The sequence below is a fragment of the Citrus sinensis genome, chromosome 8 (assembly GCF_022201045.2).
Source record: "Citrus sinensis cultivar Valencia sweet orange chromosome 8, DVS_A1.0, whole genome shotgun sequence".
In the NCBI taxonomy this organism is placed as follows: domain Eukaryota; kingdom Viridiplantae; phylum Streptophyta; class Magnoliopsida; order Sapindales; family Rutaceae; genus Citrus; species Citrus sinensis.
The window spans coordinates 12,242,613-12,249,132 of record NC_068563.1 but is presented as its reverse complement, the minus strand read 5'-3'; the positions used below and the strand labels follow the sequence as shown (position 1 = coordinate 12,249,132).

Here is a 6,520-nt window from a genome sequence, read left to right as displayed (position 1 = left end):
TAGTCCATGAAGAGAGTTTGATCACTCAGCTACCTCATTCCCATTGAATTCTTTTTATTACTCATTGATTTGTTTTATTTTTGTTTTTTATTGTTTATTTCGGTAGTAATTATCGTGATTGCTGTAGCCTTTCTAGTAACATCAATCCATGTGGAGACGATCTCGAATATTCATCACTTTATTACTTGTTATGTCCACTTGCACATTGACATCAATAGCAATTGAGTTAAAAAAATAATCAACAGTTTCTCGAAGATCGCGATGCCACTGACCCAGTTGACAAAGAAAAATGCTAAGTTTGTATGGACTCCAGAATGCAAGAAAAGCTTTGAAGAACTAAAATGACGACTGATTACTACTCCAATCCTAACGATTCCTAACAGCTCTGAGGAATTTGTCATCTATAGTGATGGCTCCAAAAATGGCATAGGACGTGTCCTCATGCAAAATGGGAAAGTCATTGCATATGCTTCCAGGCAATTGAAGGAATATGAGAAAAATTATCCAACGCATGATTTAGAGTTGGCAGCGGTGGTGCACGCATTAAAAATATGGCGTCACTATTTAATGGGGGCGCATTATAAGATTTACACTTATCACAAGAGCCTCAAATACTTCTTTACACAAAAGGAGTTAAATATGCGACAATAGCATTGGCTAGAGTTTGTCAAGGACTACAATTGTGAAATAAACTATCATCCTGAAAAAGCAAGAGTGGTAGCAGATGCACTAAGTAGAAAGTCAAGCTTGTCAGTTTTAAGGATTCTACCTAGGCCATTACAAGATGACATATGCAAAGCAAAAATCGAGCTAGTAGCAGGAAAATTAGCGAACATGACACTTCGTTCAACTTTATTAGAAAAGATTAAAGAGGGGCAAGAAAACGATTCCTACTTGAAGAACTTGAAGATAGAAGCCAACTCAAAGGATATGTCGTTTAAAAAGTCAGAGAGGGGAATCATCTTGTTCAAGGACAGGATATGTGTGCCAGACAATAAAGATATAAAGAAAGAAATTCTACTTGAAGCTCACACAACTCCATATTCACTTCACCCTGGCACAACAAAAATGTACAAAAACTTAAAGAAACATTATTGGTGGCCAGGAATGAAGAAGGATATAGTGGAGTTCGTGGCAAAATGTCTCACTTGTTAACAAATCAAAGCGAAGCACCAGAGACTAGTAGGATTTTTACAATCTAATCAAATCCCTCAATGGAAATGGGAAGAAATCATGATGGACTTCGTTGTTGGTCTTCCAAAAACTACCAAAATGCATGATGCCATTTGGGTGATTTTCGATTGACTTACAAAGTCTGCTCACTTCTTGCCTATTCGAATGACGTACACCATGGACCAACTTGCAGAAATATATGTAAAGGAGATAGTAAGACTACATGTTGTGCACATTTCTATTATTTCTGACCGAGATACAAGGTTTACTTCGACATTCTGGGAAAAGTTACATAAGGCTATGGGGAAAAGATTGAAGTTCAGTACAACATTTCACCCTAAAAAAGACGGCCAATCAGAAAGAACAATTCAGACACCTGAAGATATGTTGCGAGGATGTGCTATCGACTTTCAAGGATCATGGAGCAAGTATATACCATTAGTTGAATTTTCCTACAATAATAGTTACCAAGCAACATTCGACATGGCATCGTATGAAGTTCTATATGGTAGAAAATGTAGATCGCCTCATTTGAAGTGATTGAGAAAATAGGTAAAAGAATGTAGGCAACTCAAAGTCGACAGAAAAGTTATGCCGATAAAAGGCGAAGGCCTTTGGAATTTCAAGTTGGTGATAAGGTATTTCTAAAAGTTGCCCCAGTAAAAAGATTGATGAGATTTGGGAATAAGAGAAAATTAAGCCCAAGGTTTATTGAGCCATTTGAAATACTCGATTGTGTCGGGAATGTTTCCTACCGACTTGCCCTCCCACCATGTGCTAGATTACAAGCCTCTTCAACCAGAAGAAGACTTAACATATGAAGAACGTCCAATTCAAATTCTTGATAGAAAGATAAAAGAGTTAAGGAACAAGAAGATCCCTTTAGTCAAGGTACTATGACGAAATAGCTCGGTGGAGGAGGCAACATGGGAGCGTGAAGAAGAAATGAAGAATAAACATCCTGAGCTATTCAATAAGTAAATTTCAAGGACGAAATTTTTAAAAGAGAGGAGGAAATTGTGAGGTATAATTTTCTTAAATATAGTATAATTTCCTTTTAAGCTAACAAGCCCCTTGAGTTTATAATATTTAATTTTAAGGAATAATGACATAAGCAATGACATCAGAAAATGATGACGTAAGCGATGACATAAGCGATGATGTAAGAAGAAGTGTAGAGAAAGTTAAAGAATTCTAGAATTTAGTAAGTTATTTATGAAGGTTAATCTCAACCATTGATCAAGAGTTATGGTGGCAAAATCTTAGTCATCCATTAGCCTTAAGAAATTCTATAAATAGCCCCACCACCTCTCATTTGCAAATGCAACCTAGAAATTTCATTCCCTTATATTCTAAGTCATAATAGCAAGAGTAGAGGAATCCTTAACTTAAAAAGATTTAAAGAAGTAAAGATCAAGCGGTAAGTAACATTTCAACTGCAACGTAAGGACAAAATTATTTTTATACTTAAGTTCAATTTTAACAATCCCTTTATATTATGATGGCTATTATAGTGTGATTAGTTATATTCTAAATCGTTAGATGGGTCAGCCCTGCCGCCTACTATGTGATGCTATGGTCGACTCTGCCGCCTAATATGTGATGCTATGGTCAGCTCTGCCGCCTAATATGTGATGCTATGGTCGGCTCTGCCGCCTAATATGTGATGTCATGGTCGGCTCTACCGCCTAATATGTGATGCTATGGTTGGCTATGTCGCCTATATTAAAGACTCTTATTTTTAAATAATGTTGTGTATTAATTTTGCTATGCATCGAGGAATTTCAAACGTTATAAGTTGCATTGGATGCATGCATATCATGGACAACATTATGAAGAAGACGTTTCAAAAAATGAATTTATGAAAAATAGGAAGTTGTACTACCAGGTGGGAAAGTTCTAAGGAGGGCAAGCCGTCAAAGCTAAGTTGAAAGAAATCTTTTGGGGACGGCGATACGTAATGCCCAAAAGATCAACTAATGAGGCCCAAGGGCATATTGTTTAGAGAGTAAAAGTGCTAGCCTTGTAGTGCAACATAACTAGGGCCCAAACAAAATTGTTTGTATTTTCTAAGTTTATTTTAAGAGCTTAATATGGTCATCCATACGCATCATAATTTATACATGCATCAAAGTGTTATCTTACTGAGTATTAGCTCACTAAGTCCTTACATTGTAGGTAACGATGAGTAGGGCAAGCTGGCGCCAAGTCTTAACTAAGACGAAGTGCATATGGGCATAACCGACCTTGGGATTTTATGATGGGCTCAACTTTGTGTTAATAAAAATAAGTATCTTAGCTTTATGTAATAATTAAGTTTTTAAATAAACTAAGAAATCTCTATATGACTCTTAGTTTTCTGTAATAAAGTTTTGTTGGATTGTGCTAAACTTTTAGAATTCGTAATTATATTAAAAGTAACTGTGTTTTTAAGCATTTTTTTAAGTAAATAATATAGTGGAGTGTTACATTCAATGAGTTTAAAAAACTATACCAGATCATGTCTGTGGCTACAGAAAGTGGGTAGTGTTATTGAACTAATTGGTCTGGTGTCAATATAACCATCCCTCTAACTTATGTAAAAAGTTAAGGGTTCATGGCTTTTTGTTTATGGAAATTTGAACTCTACTGATCCAAATGACAATAATCCCATACAAGCTTTATTTCAATTACCAGAATTTCACTTATTTTGGTAGTTGGTAATATTATATTTTTTTTTATCTAATTTAGTTTTTTATGTAGATATCTGGTTTTCTTCCCTAATTTGGCTCAAGTCCAAGTAGTAATATTGAGTGGGCACATACTAAAATGTTAAAGCTTGACATTGTCTCTCTATTCAGTAGAACAACATTTTAAGAACTTGGACTTATTCTACGTGGCAAGCATGAATTTCGTCACTGCATCTGCAATGTCTTTATTTAGCCATCCTCATTTTCACCTATTTCATGTGCAGTTGCTACATCTGAATTGAAAACTAGAAAGAAGACCAGACTATCGAACTTGCTACTTGGTAGCTTAGGTCCTAGAAAATATGTGGCTTCTTCCTTAACGATTACATCACAATCTTCTGTATTGATTACCTCTTCCAAGCTAATACTTCACACTTCTCAACAAATTGCTAAGAAAATCAGTTTCTCAATAGACTTTGGCTCTCTTGAATATAATCCTTTCTCCATTTTGATGTTTTCGACAATTAAAGTCTCCAATATAGCAACCTCAAGCATGATTTAGCCAGTCTCTAGTTCTTAAAGAAGGTATTTTTCCCAACAAAAATGTCTTTGCCTTCTTAAACCGAGTTTAATGCTCTTTTTATGAGTTTCATAAGTAATGCTCACAAAGTTAGTGTGAAGTGAATTACTCTTTAGACTCCCTCTTTTGATTTTAATTGAAGAGTTTTTTCCTTATTTTAGGGTACAGTGAAAAAAATTCACACTACAAGAAATATTACCTTTAACAACCATTCAAAAATGCTGCAAAAACACAATTACAAGATTTATAAAAAAGTCATAATGAAGGATGCAGTAAATAACATCAAACTTTTGTAACCTTTTTCAACTATCGTAAGAAATCCTGCATAAAATAATAATAACGACATTATTAAAATGTTGTTTCCTAGGCCATTTGCTATATGAGTAAATTGCTACAAAAATTAGTAAATAAATATGGAAATCTGCTGCCATACTCAAGTGTAAACTAAAACTCTTGCCATTAACCTCTTGCCAGGTTAATGTTTTTTTTTCCCTGACTTGTAAGATTCAAGTATGTAGTTTTTTGGCCTACTCAAACAGAATGTAGTTTTTTGGCCTACTCCAACATAATGTAGTTTTTGGGCCAAGCAACTGTGCTTCCAATTGCATCACTTATAACATGAAACTCAAATGTAACACAATATAAGGGAGTAGCTTCAACCAATGCAACTGAGTGGATCTCTTGATACAACGAGCATTTTCAATATTTTGTGAAAGTGCTTCCACATGTTTTAGCTTTCTATAATAACAAATAAAAAAAATCTTATTAGAGGCAAATAAATAATACGAAGAAATTCAAATAGTTTTTCCCAAGCTCAAAAGTCTAATGGTTCTTTATTAGAAACAACTAAAAAATCTATTCATTTTGGTGTGAAATAGAGTTTTGAGGATCAACAATAAATGATGGATAGCATTTATAAAGCTCATAAAATCACCACTTACTTTCGCATGTGAAGAGGCTTCAGAATATTTCTTCTTGTGGCTTGTCTCATTGTGATCTTGAAAATATAAAAAAGAAAGAACAATTCACATAAGCAAAATACTTGGTTTACATATTATATAATTCAAAGCTAACAGTAAAATATTAACTTACTAGTCGAATGTCTCGAGAATTTTTCATTATGCTATCTCTGTCAATTCGATCCTAAAAATATATTAAAAGAAAATCATTAAGCAAGCATTGCTTCTAACTATATTGAACATAAATTTTCTTAATCATATTTATTACCGTCTGTTTGCTAGTGTTCTCAATGAATACAACCTTGAGTTCCTCAAATAGTTTTTTGAGATCTTTTAGTTCCATTTTAATTTGTGCAATGTGAGCCTTGTTAAATAATTCTAAATTCATCAACGTTGGTGTAACTATAGATCCAGCTCCTCATACACGCCTATTACGTTCTTTTCCTAGCACATGGGTCAAAGTATCATCGTGAATTGTTGAAGCATCTTCACTCACTTGTGTCCTCTGATATTCATTAATTTTTTTCTGAATCCATGGAGAATTTTGATTGTTAATAACAAAAAAATAAGAATAAAGAACTAAAAATTCATAAATAAATTTATCACCAGTTTTTTAGCAACATCCTCATTAATTACAGTTTCGTCTTTCTTAGTATGTGCACGAATCCACACATCAACTCTAGTTATCAGTGAGTTTGGTCTCTCTTGCATCTAAAATATATAGTAGTGAACATTTGATTACTCATCTAATTTTTTGTCTAATAATAAATGAACTTAATGATATGTATTTTTCTAACCATTTCATGTCTTAAACGAGCCATCCCTTTTCGACTTGTCCTGTGGATGTTAGTTTGTTTTGATCTCATTTTTTGAAACATCTTACTCTTCAGCTATAGTAAGAAGATATGTCAGATTAATGAAACTATTCTTGTACATTAATCGAAAACTACACTTGTACATTAATTGGGAAAAGAAACTTACTTTAAACTCAACAGAAATTCTCTCTTTAATAAACCTTTGCCATTGTCGCTCAGATTTTATGTTCCTTGGTTTCAAGACTTTCAATGCCTCAAGCTTTCTTGTTACATCATTGCTTTTAACCAATGCTATGATCTTACGTGTTAAAACTGATTTGTAAT

At 33.8% G+C, this 6,520-nt stretch overlaps 1 long non-coding RNA gene across 1 annotated transcript; it reads left to right on the top strand.

Moving 5' to 3' along the window:
• Nucleotides 1–2,500: 2,500 nt before the first annotated feature.
• On the top strand, nucleotides 2,501–3,637 carry LOC127899224 (uncharacterized). The gene is made up of 3 exons (XR_008051209.1): nucleotides 2,501–2,593; nucleotides 2,716–2,879; nucleotides 3,352–3,637. It is a non-coding gene; the product is annotated as an uncharacterized LOC127899224 (long non-coding RNA).
• The last annotated feature ends 2,883 nt before the right edge of the window (nucleotides 3,638–6,520 follow it).